General features: G+C 41.9%; 1 long non-coding RNA gene across 2 annotated transcripts; it reads right to left on the reverse strand.

Moving 5' to 3' along the window:
- Positions 1 to 508: 508 nt before the first annotated feature.
- On the reverse strand, positions 509 to 15,074 carry LOC120370699. 2 transcript variants are annotated; one of them, XR_005583890.1, is made up of 3 exons: positions 14,977 to 15,074; positions 12,724 to 12,836; positions 509 to 729 (listed from the first exon to the last, which is right to left on the reverse strand). It is a non-coding gene; the product is annotated as an uncharacterized LOC120370699 (long non-coding RNA). The 2 variants fall into 2 exon arrangements; XR_005583891.1 differs by lacking the exon at positions 509 to 729 and adding an exon at positions 9,960 to 10,228.
- Positions 15,075 to 15,472: the final 398 nt, after the last annotated feature.

Below are 15,472 nucleotides of genomic sequence, written 5' to 3' on the forward strand. Positions count from 1 at the left end.
TTTACCCAGAAGAGTTCACAATCAAAATTTTCCTTTCTTAATGTTTACTTTATAAAAGCACAAAAGTGTTTCTCTTTAAGATCAGCATCTGTAGATTAACAGTGACCTCCAGTGGTGTACTACTTAATCACTCTAATGTTTTACTAAGAGTATGTTTCAAAATACATATTTTAAGCCCTATTACCCATCTAAATGTAATCATTTAAATTCATGCTGATACCAACTGCTTAATCAAATCAGAGCACACCTAATTTAAAACAGATACTAGAACTGTTAGTGTGTGCTGCAAAACTGTCTGCATATCACAGAAAACATGGATTCTTTGTGATCATAGTAATACTATCCTTTGTTGATGATGTAAATGTGGATAAATTGCATAGTCAATTGCTTGACCACACTTTGGTTCATTATGAAATATACTCAAGAGACCAAATAACCAATGTCAGTCAGATTTATTTATATAGTACAGGAAATTATACCAGTCTCCAAAGAGCAATCCCATGGAGTGATGTCACATTCACCTTAGCAGAAGGCATGCTCCCCAAATTACACATTTCAGCCGGTACTATTTACATGATTTTACAAGTTACACATTTCTTTACACATCACTAAAATCCAACCCATCAGTTTGTTCCAGTTCTCTAACTTGTCATTCTGTTCCTTCCTTATCATTGTTTTGGATACTAGCATTACAGGTACTGATCCATGAAGGTACTTCCCCAGCTTGTACTAAGACATAAAATAAATATATCAAGTTTCCTACCTGCTTATGCCAAAAGCTTACTTCAGCAAATACAAGGTGTTATGGGATACTTAGCATAAGTGAACAGGATTATGGTATAGACCAGTTTAGGCTACATCATTGTTACAATATTTGTGCTTAATGTTATTGGTGCTTAATGGATACTTATATAATGTGGATATTATTGATATTAATATGATATACATTCATATAAATGTATGCTAGCCAGCATATATTGGACAGCATAGAAACAATATAATAGAGGATATGTCTGCAATGACTGGGGTGTGGGTGGTCAGGTCTATGGGTCAAAGCCAAAGATCAGAACCAAAGACGGCACCAGGTAGTAAGTCAAAGGTCTGAGCCAGAGACAGAGTCAGGTGCTGAGCCAGGGGTCAGAGCCAGAGACACCATGAGGGGTAAGGTGTAGGAGCAGGGGCTGGGAGTAGGCAGGGGTCTGGGATAAGATAACAGGAACCAGCAGCAGACAGGAATGCAGGATTCAGCAGTAAGCAGTAGCAGCCAGATAAGAATTCCACTGGTTGCTCAGTGTTCCACTGGTTGCTCAGAATTCCACTTTGTGTGTTACTTCCTGGTTCACATAAAGCTCCTCAGTCATTTGGGGCGGGAGGTGCTACATGTTTCCCCCACTCAGAAACTTTGGGAGCAGGGCCCTCTGTCAGCTAGCACTTTACTGGTTCCCTTCTGGGGTTATGCAGATGAACTGCTGGGTGGTGGTCATGGCCTGAACCCTGCCTATGTGACTGTTCAAGGCTTGGGAGCCCACACAATTCACTACCCCTTCTTCCCACAATGGGATACCAAATTCCCTTGAATCTTGGTGCTTAAACTGAACTTTAGATGAACCTAATGTGATCAATGATGGATTGTGCATCCTCTTACTCTGACCCATTGACCCTTAGGATATGTGTCCAGATGGCCAGAAAGGGACTACTTGTGGTTGATGAGGGGCATATGTTTTCTATACTTGATAATGACCTATTGAGAGATGCTTTGAGCTTATCAGAAATTATTAGATGTTACAGGTGTTTTTGCCATAATGGCTTGAACAGATGTCTTTAGCTTATCAATTATGTAAATTGAGATACCATGAAAAGAGCTCCATGGGTCACTAGTTGTTTTCTTTGACTCTGTATGGTTTAAAAGGGTATGTAGTGTTGTAGCCGTGTTGACCCCAGGATATTAGAGAGACAAGGTGCATGAGGTAATATCTTTTGTCTTCTGTTGGTGACAGAGACAAGCTTTGAGCTACACAGAGCTCTATTTTGTTAATTCTACTAACTACTTATGCTAAACTATCTGTTTGACTTTGTATTTAGCTGCGAGTACCTTTCGCAGACCTCAGGAAGAGCTCTGTGTAGTTTAAAAGCTTCTCTCACTCACCAACAGATGTTGGTCCAAAAAAAGATATTACCTCACCCACCTTCTCTCTCTGCTATATAAGGCTGTGAGTTTCTGAGAGCTAGTTTGAACAGTCTAATGCTGCTACCTGCTCCCCAGACAGATCTGGTATGTACAACCTTCCTTTCTCTCTTGTGCTGCGTTGATCTTTGATTAATAAATTCCAATTGAACCTGTTTATTTGACCTCTTATTAATACCAGAACTGAACCTCAACCAACAAATATAAGATCAGCATTAATAAAGAATCAACGCCCAGAAAAAAAATTGTTAAAAAAATCCAGTTAGGTGTTCAGGGGCCACTATTACATTGCCAGTGGTCATGGGTACCTAATATAAGCCTCAGTATTCACAATATTTTCTAGATAAACCCTATAGTGAGTGCAAAAGATACTGTAAATATGGAAGTAAACATATCACGCTTCTCTTCTGAGCAAACCTGAGGGCAACCTCTGTACTAAGAGGGAAACAGAATATAGAAGAACGAGGGGAGAATGAAATGTCTTGAACACTACATGGCTGAAAAACTGCAGTTAGTATTAACCTTGTGAAATATTATAGCTAATACAGATAAATGAACCTGGGATGGGTTTTAAAATACTAATGCTTTGGCTCATTAACTTTAACACTGTCAATATAAATGTACTTAGAGCACCAACTGTTACTTATCGATGCACTTCAGAAGAAAGGAAAATCTCAACGCATATTCGTCTATTGTACAAATTCTCACCCTTCAGTATTCTAAAAAGGATTTGAAAGGAACCAACAGAAAGAAAAGAACATGCACTCCTGCCCCATCAAACATATTACTGCAGGAAACGTCAGGCATGTGGGTGTATGTAAAGGGGTGTACAGGCCCCATATTGTCGAGGAGAGGGTTAACTGAGGATTTGACTCAATTAGCCCTGCCCCACCCTGCTATATCTGCAACAGATGTCAGGTGTGGAGAGGGGAGTTAAAAGGAGAAGACCTAGATGAGTTGGGGATTGACCAAGAAGAAGAGAGTGTTGCTTCTTACTCTTTACGAGAAGCATGATTGCAGCCAGGTGTCATGGGATGACCAGGCCCTAGGAGACAGACCAAAGGACTAGTTGTTTTTGAAGACAGGCCCTGAGTCAAAGGATGTGGTCTTGCCAAAGACTTGTTGGAAGAATCCTAGTTTTTTCTTATTTAGGGACTTTATTACCCCAGAAGGGGTAAGACTGTACATGACCTGGCTGGAAGACCAAGTCACTAGAAGAACCAGACAACTCCAAGATGTCAGTGGCCTTCAGAAGCAGGCAACTTGCAATGCCATGCCTAGCCATGAGGGGCCGTACTGGCTGGTGAATCACTATCCTACAGCTTAAAATGGTATTATGTTCCTTTGTACTCCATTGTTGTCATGATAAGGTTGCTAAGGCAGTAAAAGTACAATACTGTACTTTACATGGCTTTTATCGTGATTGATGGATGTCGATATTGTCCATCAAGCAAGGTTAACTCTATTGACACACTCTCCCAACATCATTCTGTGCCATCACGTGGACATGGAAAGCATTTCAGGAACTCGTTTACCAAACCACTATTATTACAGGAGTACTTGCTCTGTGCTGCCCTTTGCAGGATGATGTTGCAGTAATTGAGAAAATATGAGGGCCTTAATGAGAGTTATAGCTGCGTGGATGGAGGGCAAAGGCCAAATCTTAGATGACAGGCAGGAAGAATCAACAATATTTAGACACTGCCAGGATGTAGAGAGTGGAGTTGAGGAGCATGTCCAGATTATAGGCTGAAATAAAATGGAGGAATGGGTGGCATTCACAATGGCAGGAGGGAGGGAGGAAGGAATGTATGAAGGAGAGATTAAGGGTTTTGTTCTTACCAGGGTGAACTTAGTCTGATGTTTGGAAAACCAGGAAAAGATGACAGCAAAACAGACTGGAGGTTTGGCGAGGACATGAGACTGGTCTGGAGTGCAGAGGTAGGTCTGAGTAGACTATCACCTCCAGGATGATTGATTATTTATTATTAATTATTATTATTATTATTATGGAAAATAAATTTTCCTAGAGGGAGAATAGGTGGTCAGTGGGCTGAGCCCTTTGAAGCCTCCACAGAAAGTTGGAGTGGGGATGATGAGCTGCCAAATGACACACCAAAGGAGCAGTTAGAGAGGCAGGAGGAGAACCAAGAGAGAACTAAGTTACAAAAGCTGATGGGGTGGGGACAAGATTTGAAGGTGTTGTAGCACTTCATTTAACCTTCATCTGTTTTAGACTGCAAACAGTCGGGGGCACTGACTGTCTTGTTCTAAGATTTGAAAGCACCTAGACCATTTTGGTTACTATGACAAGAAAAAGAAATGGTGCAACTAGAACAGAGTATAATTTTCTAACGTCTGTCATGATAGATAAGTAATTATACAACATCCTTCCACTCTGAGACAATAGTACTTAGTGTCTTTATGTACCACGCAGCAACAAAGCAGCATATACCATGTACAAAGGAGCAGCTGCACATCCATATTTCTAATGAGCTGAAATAACTGAAAGAAAAAGAATTGCTGCTGAAAAATGTACTTGAACAAAAAGAGCGCTTTTTTAGTAAAGGTATGCAGTATTGTAACTGTGTCAGGCCCAGGATATTAGAAAGACAAGGTAGTATCTTTTACTGGACCAACTTCTGTTGGTGAGCTTGTCCCTCTGACCAACAGAAGTTGGTCCAATAAAAGATATTACCTCACTCACCTTGTTTCTCTATTAGTAAAGGTATCAGAATTGAACATTAGTAAGCCAAAATACTATGTTTGTAAGAGTTTGCTCAGTCTGGAAAGGTAAAGTGCAGGGCTTACATCAGCACTGGGCATGTAGTACACTTGCAAGCTGAAAAAAGTAAGACTTACTTTTTTTCCTAGGAGGGAGCTATGGGCTTCTTTATAGAAGGATCAGGTGTTAGAGGGCTTGCCTTTTCCCAGGATTCCCCAGGCGTTAGCTAGCTGTCTGGAATGCTGGCTCCCGATGCTCCCACTCCCGCAGCAGGGCTGCCAGATTAAGATGAGGCAGTGGATTTCCTGGCTCCTATTACCCAGAGATGATGGGGTTAGGGAAACCAACCTCTCTTTGATGAAACCAGGGTGGGAAATCCTGCAGACCATGCGTGGGTGCAGGATTGGGGTAGTGGCAGTACTCCACAAGTTGTAGGACCTTTCAGCAGGCAGAATGCTAAAAATGAAGTAACTTTGTATCTCTCTTAGAGCAGCGGTTCTCAAACCAGGGATCCATGATGGTACTCCAGGGGGTCCGCAAGTCATGTCTGGGGCCACCAGCCCTGCTGATCAACTGCTCCCCTCCCTCCCAGTGCCTGTTGCACGCCGCAGAACAGCTTTCTAGTGGCGCGCAGGAGGTGCTGGGAGGGAGTGGGAGGAGCAGGGACAGGGCACACTCAGGAGAGGGGTGGAACGAGGGTGGGGAAGAGGAGGAGGAGGGGTTGAGTGGGGGCGGGAAGAGGTGGGGTGGGGCCTGGGGCCTTCAGGGAAGGGGTGGAGTGGGGGGCGGGACCTCGGGCTGAATGGGGTCTGAGCACCTCTGGGGAAAATTAGAAGCAAGCTTGGGGGTCTGCACATTTTTTTAAAATTAAAATGGGTGTCCTCTGTGTGGGGTGGAGGTCTGGTATGATGTGATGAGTACCACCACAGCTAAAAGTCCCAATCTTTCACCAGTGAAGGCTTATCCAAGAGTGTCTGATCCAATCATAGTGTGCCTTAGAAAAGCCACCAGAGATATTTAGAGGACAGTACATAGAAACAAGGAAACTAGGAAGCTGTGATGGATGTAAGAGAGGGCAAAGGGAACCGGGGCACTGAGACTAAGTCAGCCAAGAATAAATCTCACCCAGCAGACATGAGTCTAATCGTGGGGGGTGAGTTAAGGATTGGGGCAAAGAAAGTTATAAGGTGGATCCAGGTCCTCTTCATGGGGTTAAGTGTAATCTGGCCTGAGAGACTGCAGTCAAGACCCTAATGGGGGGCTAAGGGAGATGTGGATAACTATGGTGAGCAGGAAGGCTAACTGCTTGTCATGAAATTGTATATTCAATACCTGAGTTAATCAGGAAAGACGGGGTGCACTGCTGCCTGGGGATCTATCTTCATTTAGTTTGCTGTATCTGTCCTCCGATAGTGGACTGTGCTCAAAGTAATCGTCAGCATCAGGGCTCTCACAACCATTAAGGCCTTTTTTTCTTAAAGTCTCAACGATATCTGAGTTGGACTGATATTAGGGAAGGATTTAACCATTGGGGAATCTGTGATGTACTGAAAACTGTTAAAATTGTAAATTACTAATTTAAACTATCAGGGGGTTTCCTCAGCTTGCTTGCAGGGTAGGAACTATGTAGGGAAGTGAGTGACCTGTGTCCTGAGAGGTCAGTATGCAGAGAGCCAGGCCACAGCAAGGTGGGTTGAGTTTTGCCTCTTTACCTTAGGGAGCCACCTGCTCTCTCTCTCTTTTTGTGTTTTGTGTGCTAAAGTTCTGGATGATAAGAAATAAACTAGTGTCACGCTGCAACTTTCCAGAAAGATAAAAACATCATATACTGTAATCTCTCTGTTCTCTGTGTTGGGAACCCAACAGGCCAGCAGGAGCAGGAGGCAGCCAAGTGAACTGCTGGCATCTCTCTGTGATAAACCAGAATTGGAAGCATATTAAGAGAAGGCATTTCCTAGAGAAGGTGAGGAACAGGACTGGGGCTTCTAATGTCTGGTACAGTGAGGAGACAGTCCCTTTTTCAGAACCCTAGTATCAGGCCAACAGTGGTGGCATCTTGGCACCAGGGCTGGGACAGGTTAAAGGTGCAACAGGAACAGGTACTGAGGGCAGCCCTCTCCCCAGGTGATAGTAATTACAGATGAATGGATGACCTGGACTGGGTGAGTTATTGCCTGATCACTTCTCATATGCTACTTTCTTATATGTTACTTAGTAAAGTTCCAGCCTAATCAAACTACAATCCTGGTGTCTTCTTCTTTTTGTAGTATCTTGGATAATACAAGAATCATGAAGTGAGTTAATATACAAGCAACCTTAACTCTGCGCCTTATGTATGTACTAATATGTAGTGTCATTACAGGAAAACATTTCTCCATTGATAACTAGTATGACATATTTCTAGCCCTAGCAGAGGGATTTAATTGTACATGTGGTAATGAAGAGTGCCAGAATCACAGCAGAGCAATTAAAAATATAGGATAATTCAGTCATTACTAGTAAATAGAAAACAATCTGGAACTTTCTGGTCTGCTGTCTGTGATGACCCAAGTGACTTTTTATTTAAAAGGGACTATTTGATGAAACACGAGCTCCATTAACTCCATCTTCACCGATTAAAGCAATTTGACCTAGTGTTGTATCCCCACAAATATGCAAGTATTGTTTTGTTTTTCCTAATCAGGCAAACTTTCAGTTAGGACCTGTCACACTGTGATGCTGATGGGTTTTCTTAAACTATGTTTGATAAGAATCTGTAACAGCCAGTAGTTACCTTTCAAGAATTGCATTGTACATGGTGATAAGAGCTTTGCATTAATTGTCTATCAGGAAAAGGATGTTGGAAGGCATCTTTTAAAAGATGAAAGGGAGGAAAGGCTGGATTTTCACAGAAATAGATGTTTTCTGAAGCCCCTGAACTATGGAGTGAAAGGTGAGCTCTGATATATTTCTTCTGCAAGATTGAATCTCAGTTCAGGATTAATATAAAGTTCAACAACCAAAACAAGCTTTGAACTGGTCAGTTTTAAGTGTATTGGGAATCTCATGTAACTTTGAGGGACTTGTTCTAGAATGAATTGAAAGGCTTGTCTGATGAATCAAAAGAAATTCAGGTTTAAAAATCTCCACCAGAAAAGAGCACTGCTGTTTCAAAGTAAGAGCATCGCCCTACCACCTTGGAAAGGATTAAGGATGCACAACAGGTGCTGTCATGACTAACAACTTCACTATCTGGAACCAGGTTAGGGCTTTGTTCTTTGATGCTCACTTGTGGCTGATTTTAAAGTGCCTTTTAAAATGTAAATTAAGAGTTGGGCATTTAATTAATTATAAAAGGCTTCTAAACATGTAAAGGCTTTTCAAAGGTACTATGTAATTCAAAAAATAAAGGATATGAATTTTCAGTGTTTCTTACTGTCTCCTGACTGAGTCAAAGATTTCACAAGGTGCATGCAACCACTGCCAGATTGATTGTCATCAATGAATGAAAGGGGCTGGATGAACAAAAAAGCAGGAAAGGATGTGATTATCAGTGCACATCTTGATAGTGCTGAGTTTTTAAAAATTCTTTTGAGAGCAACAAACCACTTAAGTGACAGTGACATTTCTGGGTACATTTGAATGAAGAAAGGGAGTGGCATGGCAAACAGAGACTAAGGGTTGAGAAGCTTAGATAAGCTTGTGTGATGGGGCCTATCAGAACTTCTCTGTCTTCAGCTGGAGGCATCAGTGCCCTGACACAGCCCCATTTAAGGAAATCCACTCAGATTACAAACAAGACTTGCCCCTCCAGATGCCTAGCAGAGCCAGGAGGAGACAATGTTTAATGAGGAGCCAGCAGGCCTGTTAAAAAGGCTTGGCTATTTCCTCTCATGGGGAGTGCCGTTGAAGCTAGGACCAGAGCAGAGCTTCTCAGCCCTAGCCCAGAATTCCAGGGGCAGGGCCTTGGTCTTAAAGTGCTATGACCATGCAGTTGCCTTTTTTGTATGTTTAAAAGTGCAAACAGCCAAATTCTGAGTTAGTTGTTGTTTGGCTGTTTAAAGATGGACAATAACCCTATGGCATAGGCTGCCCTACACTAGGCAGACTGCCACACCTTGTGAACTGAGGCTGGGAGCAGCTGCAGTGCCATGTTTGACCAGAAGGGACTGTGACAGGGCAGACACACCTGTGACAGTGCTCACAAAAGAAGCTGATGTCATCATCAGCACCATTTATTCTTTGAATCAAATAGTTAATCCAGTTCATTTGCTACTTAAATATGACCCGTTATGCTGAAAAATAAGAGGAAGGAAACTAGTATTAGTTGGAGAAAATACTTGGGCTTTAGAAATGCCATCTTAGTTACTTGTTGCCAGAGTGGCATTTCAGCTTCTTTTACACAGAAGAATTTCACATCCAGGCAAAAAATATGGGAAATTAGGAACAGACTTGACAGAAAATGAAAAATTTGCATTTGGTTGACTGATTTGTGGGCTTCTGTTTGGCATTGTTCTGACATACTCCAATGTTAGTGATGAAGTCACCTCTGTAGGAGCTCTATATATTACACACATTCTGAAAGGCTCTGCCCAGATGATAACAACATGTGAAAAGAAATAGCTTTTAAAAAGTGTGAAATGCTTGGTCCCTCACTTGCTTTACAACAACTTCCTTTTTGTTTAAAGACTTGTTGGGATTCATAGGCACTAGGCCAAATTCTCCTGGAAGACCTCAATAACACAATGGAGACTGAGCTTGAACACAGGTGATAGAGAACAGGGTTCAGCCACTGATGGCTGAAGGACACCTACCTGGCTGTAAGGCAAAACATACCACAGAATGGGGGGGAGGGGAAGTGCTCCAAAGTTATTGTCCAGAGACTTGCATCCGAAGAAGTGGGTATTCACCCACGAAAGCTCATGCTGCAAAACATCTGTTAGTCTATAAGGTGCCACAGGATTCTTTGCTGCTTCTACAGAACCAGACTAACACGGCTACCCCTCTGATACTTGTCCAGAGACTGAATCTGATGAAATGGACCATTTTAAAAGGCCTGTTTGGGGCTTTTAAATATGTGAAGAAATAACCACTTCCAGCAGGTTAATAAAATACAGCTATTGCTGATGTCAAAGTTCATCTGCCGTTGCCTCCTTCTCATTTAAATTATTTTGTATGGAATTCCACATGCTCTGATACAGTAATGTAGTAAATGGAATCTTCTACAAAGCTGCTTCATGGGGAATTTGTTTCTCCTTCAAAACTCGCAGTAGTGTCTGTGGTTTTCGGGCAGGGAAGGTCATGCTTCACTAATCTGCTGGAGCTCTTTGAAGACTTCACTGCCATGAGAGATAAGGAAAACTCAATATATTTCTGAAAATCTAAGCATCAGAAAGTCAAGTTTCACATCAGCGATTAAGGCTAAACTAAAAAGCCATGGAATAGGAAGTAACATGAGGTGCTGGATAAAACTGCTACACAGCAGGAGCCAAAAGAGTTGAAAGCTAGAGGGAAAGCATGAGTGAGACACCAAGGGGAAAATTTCATGACCTTTATTTACCATACAAAAAATTGATTTGAATGAAGATACCAAAAACAGAACTAAATTCTAATCCTCTACCTGGAGGTATATCTGTCTAACACTGAGTTACTCTAGATTCAACATTGGAACACCAGTATAAATGATAGGAGGATTGGGCTCAGGAGGTCAAAGTTTCAGGACTAAATAACACTGGTGATAGAACCAATATGAGAAATGAAACAACCTCACAAAAGGATTTAGATCACTTCAGTGTACAGACCAGTTGATGGCAACTGCAGAAGGCATTTGGGGTCAAAAGGCCAAACTAGGAAATGGAGAACCAAGAGATGAATTGCTTATATAGGGCCTATCCCTATAGCCCCTATTCACAGGGCCGCCCAGAGGGGGGGGCAAGAGGGGCAATTTGCCCCAGGCCCCGAGCCCCACAGGGGCCCCAACCAGAGTTTTTCGGGGGCCCTGGAGCAGGGTCCTTCACTCGCTCCGGGGGCCCCGGAAAACTCTTGCGGGGCCGGGCGCAGTAGCTTCTTCGCTCCCGGTCTTCGCCGGCGGCGGGTCCTTCCTCTCCGGGGCGGAAGGACCCCCCGCTGGCGAATTACCGCCGAAGACGGAGCGGGACCCGCCGCCGAAGTTCAGCTCGGTCTTCGGCGGTAATGGGCCCTTCCGTTCCGGGACCCGCCGCCGAAGTGCCCCGAAGACCCGCGGTGGGGGCCCCCCGCCGCAGAATTACCGCTGAAGACCGGGCTGCACTTCGGCGGCGGGGGGACCCCGCCGCGGGTCTTCAGGGCACTTCGGCGGTGGGTCCTGGAACGGAAGGGCCCCCCGCCGCCGAAGACCCCGGGCCCCCGGAATCCTCTGGGCGGCCCTGCCTATTCAGATTACTCACTGTAGTCAAAGGAAGTTTGGCTTTATTAGGGGTACAGGATTTGGCCCATAGCTGAAACTATAAAATACCAGAGGACACAAACTAAAATATATATCAGTTTTTCAGCAAAAGTACAAAGAAATCAATGGGGAGCGCTGCTTCAGTCTCAGGTGGAAAAATACAAATTAGTTTAAGGCACTTAGATTTGACCCTGGAGAACTGGGGATTGGGTGAAAATACAAGAAGATCAACTAAAGCAATGAAAGGCAGACAAGCTAAGACAGATCAGAGTCGTATGATTGTAAACTGCTTTTCAAAAGTATTAAGTCTCAACTGGGCAATATTAAAGTCTGTGGGAATTTCTAAACTAACCACAATAAGCATAGGGTCTAGTACTTACAGAGCAGTCACTGAGTTGCTTTAAAGAGATGGGAGGGTCTCTAGTGCTTGTCAGGAACCGTAAAAGCTTGGAGGGAGTGACCCAACAAGTGTTGCTTAAAGATGTTAATCCCATTCAACATACTGAAGGTTTCAGAGACTTTTTTTAATACTACATTTCCTTTGAAAGGCCTCCTATGCAGATAAACACATGTTTTACAGAGAGCTGAATGATTACATTTATAAAATTACAATGAGTTCCATAAAACTTAACACTATTAAACAAACTGTTTTCTCAACTTCATGTATGCAGTTGCTTTGACAATGCTAGGAATGACAAATGAAAGCAAGAGCAGGACTGAAAGCTAAATTAGTAGTTTGAAAAAGCCCCTACTGTGTTTTAAAGCCTCTACTAAACCTCCATTTTAAACCTATTTTAAATTAGGGCTGTTTTTCATTCTACATTTCCTCCCCAGTCTGTCTGTTCCTTGGGCTTAAATAAATATTCGAGCAGTGTGCATGCAGTATTTGTAAAAGAAATGATGGATGCACACAGCACAGGTTAACTGACATATTTTCACCTATCGTAATTGTTCCAGAAGTCTTTGTTGTAATATCAATAACCACTAGATGGCATCATGCAAAGGAATATTGCCAATACAACAGCCTGCTAGCACAGTTTAAGCATGTCAGTGTACAACACTGGTAAGTTCAGCAATGTTACATCCAATGTTATGTAATATGGAATTTCAGTAACAGCATTGTAAACCAACAAAATATTTAATCACTAGGTTTGCAGAAAAAGTGAAGAAGGCTTCAAGAAGATTGAAATAACTTGTAATTTGTTGAATAGTTGGGCACTGACCAAATGAGGAATACCCAGCTATTGATCACCTGTGTAAATTTTGGTTGAAGCTATTTTCCTAGTAATATACAGGAACTCTGTGGCTGAGGCATGGATAGAATTTAGTTCTTCTGGGTAGCATTCAACTGCCTTAACTGTGAGATCATCCCTTCTCTTCCTGCAAAGCCCTGCCTCATTTACTACTCACCTTCCAGTGTCTGCAACAAATGAGGCAAGGTGCTTGCACACATCCTTCTTTACTATATAACCATGATCCATCACAAAGCAGGTCCAAACTGTGCACTGGATGAGACAGGGGTCCTGTGGGAAAAACAATATATGATCATCAAAAAGAATGAGGAGTACTTGTGGCACCTTAGAGACTAACAAATTTCAAATAAATGTGTTAGTTTCTAAGGTGCCACAAGTACTCCTTGTTCTTTTTGCTGATACAAACTAACACAGCTACCACTCTGAAATATATGATCATGTAATTATAGACTATAGCATAATAAGAGAAGATAATAAGGTGATAAGTAACAGTCAGCATGGATTTGTCAAAAACAAATCATGTCAAACTAACCTGATAGCTTTCTTTGACAGGGTGACAAACCTTGTGGATGAGGGGAAGCGGTAGATGTGGTATATCTTGATTTTAGTAAAGCTTTTGATACTGTCTTGCATGACCTTCTCGTAAACAAACTAGGGAAATGCAACCTAGATGGAGCTACTATAAGGTAGGTACAAAACCAGTTGGAAAACCGTCCCAGAGAGTAGTTATCAGTGGTTCACAGTCATGCTGGAAGGGCATAACAAGTAGGGTCCTGGAAAGATCAGTTTGGGTCTGGTTCTGTTCAATATCTTCATCAATGATTTAGATAATGGCATAGAGAGTACACTTATAAAGATTGTGGACAATACCAAGCTGGGAGGGGTTGCAAGTGATTTGGAGGATAGGATTAAAATTCAAAATGATCTGAACAAACTGGAGAAATGGTCTGATGTAAATAGGATGAAATTCAATAAGGAAAAATGCAAAGTACTCCATTTAGGAAGGAACAATCAGTTGCACTCATACAAAATGGGAAATGACTGCCTAGGAAGGAGTACTGCGGAAAGGGATCTGGGGGTCATAGTGGACCAGAGGCTAAATATGAGTTAACAGTGTAACACTGTTGCAAAAAAAGCAAACATCCTTCCGGGATGATTAGCAGGAGTGTTGTAAGCAAGACACGAAAAGTAATTCTTCCACTCTACTCCATTCTGATTAGGCCTCAGCTGTAGTATTGAGTCCAGTTCTGGGCATCACATTTCAGAAAGGATGTGGACAAATTGGAGAGAGTCTAGAGAAGAGCAACAAAAATGATTAAAGGTCTAGAAAAATCTGACTTATGAGGGAAAAGTGGAAAAAATTGGGTTTGTTTAGTCTGGAAAAGAGAAGACTGAGATGGGACATAACAGTTTTGAAGAATGTAAAAGGTTGTTACAAGGAGGAGGAAGAAAAAAAAATTTTTTTAACCTCTGAGAATAGGACAAGAAGCAATGGGCTTAATTTGCAGAAAGGGAGGTTTAGGTTGGACATTAGGAAAAACTTCCTAACTGTGAGGGTGGTTAAGCACTGGAATAAATTGCCTAGGGAGGCTGTGGAATCTCTATCACTGGAGATTTTTAAGAGTAGATTAGACAAACACGAGTCAGGAATGTTCTAGATAATTAGTCCTGTCACGAGGTCCCTTTCAGTTCTATGATTCTATGATTCTATAATGCATCACACCAGGGGGGCAAATTAAGGTTTCACAGAGAAACTTAATACTGGCATTTTCTAATGCGAATACTTGACTTTCATAAGATTGGCAAGGTTGCAATCTTTTAACCGGAGCCAATGTTTTTTAAATTAAAAATTTCAACAAATTAAAATTCATGTCAGTTTTCCAGGGAAAATTTTGATAGTTCCCAAAACAATTTTACAGAATACCAAAAACCTTGTTTGTGGTACCTCATGGGAGCTGTAGTTTGGTTGCTCCATTGTTCTCTGTAGGCCAGGGGCCTTGGTCAGACTACATCTCTCATGATTTTTCACAGTCTCCACTCTTTGTGAAGGAAGGAGGTGCATCACAGCAGCTGTATGGCTATGGTGTCTCATGGGAGAATAAATCCACTGGGGAGCCTTACTCTTACAGGAGATTGGGAACATGAGACACCAAAAACTACACTCCCAGTAGGCACCATGACAGTATTTGTGGTTTTGGACTTTAATTTTTTTTATTAAAAAAACCCCACGAGTTTATATGGAAAACATTTTTCACACAAAAAAAATTATTTAGTAAGAAAATCACAATTTTAAATTAGTTTTTATGTTAAGATTTAGACCACTCCTACTTCTAACATATATATTTTATTTGTAGGTTTTTAAAAAAGCAAATGGGAAAAAACAAATTCCATTATGTGGAACACTACTTACTCCCACATCATTCATCAGCAAGGTTGGAATGTTTAAGATCCACTGCTAAGACCTCCGCTACTTGAGGAAACCGTAAATGATATCAGTAGTAGGTTGCAAAACGTATGTGGACCAAAAACTAGAATGGGATGAAACAAACACTTCATCGGTCCAGCTCCTGTTGTTACAGTTTAAAGATAAATAGGGTGGAGATATGGAGGCTCTAGGAACTGACTAAGAATGAGAACAGTAACCACAAACACAGTTGCAAGTATAAAATCTTGCTTGTGTTATAAGTTACACTCACATACCCATTTACACAGCCTGAGAGAGTCCATGCGCTGGCCAATGCCATATCTAAACTCTCATACCCAAAGATTTCATAGAGTTGGGTGGATCTCTCAACAGGTGGTCATTGAGGGGTGGTTCCTGTAGAGATCATCACAATGAAGTCTTCCATGGGTCTTCCTCCCATTTTAGCCTAACCACAGAATCTCTTTTATATTATTATGACCAA

Source organism: Mauremys reevesii, linkage group 8 (genome assembly GCF_016161935.1).
Source record: "Mauremys reevesii isolate NIE-2019 linkage group 8, ASM1616193v1, whole genome shotgun sequence".
In the NCBI taxonomy this organism is placed as follows: domain Eukaryota; kingdom Metazoa; phylum Chordata; order Testudines; family Geoemydidae; genus Mauremys; species Mauremys reevesii.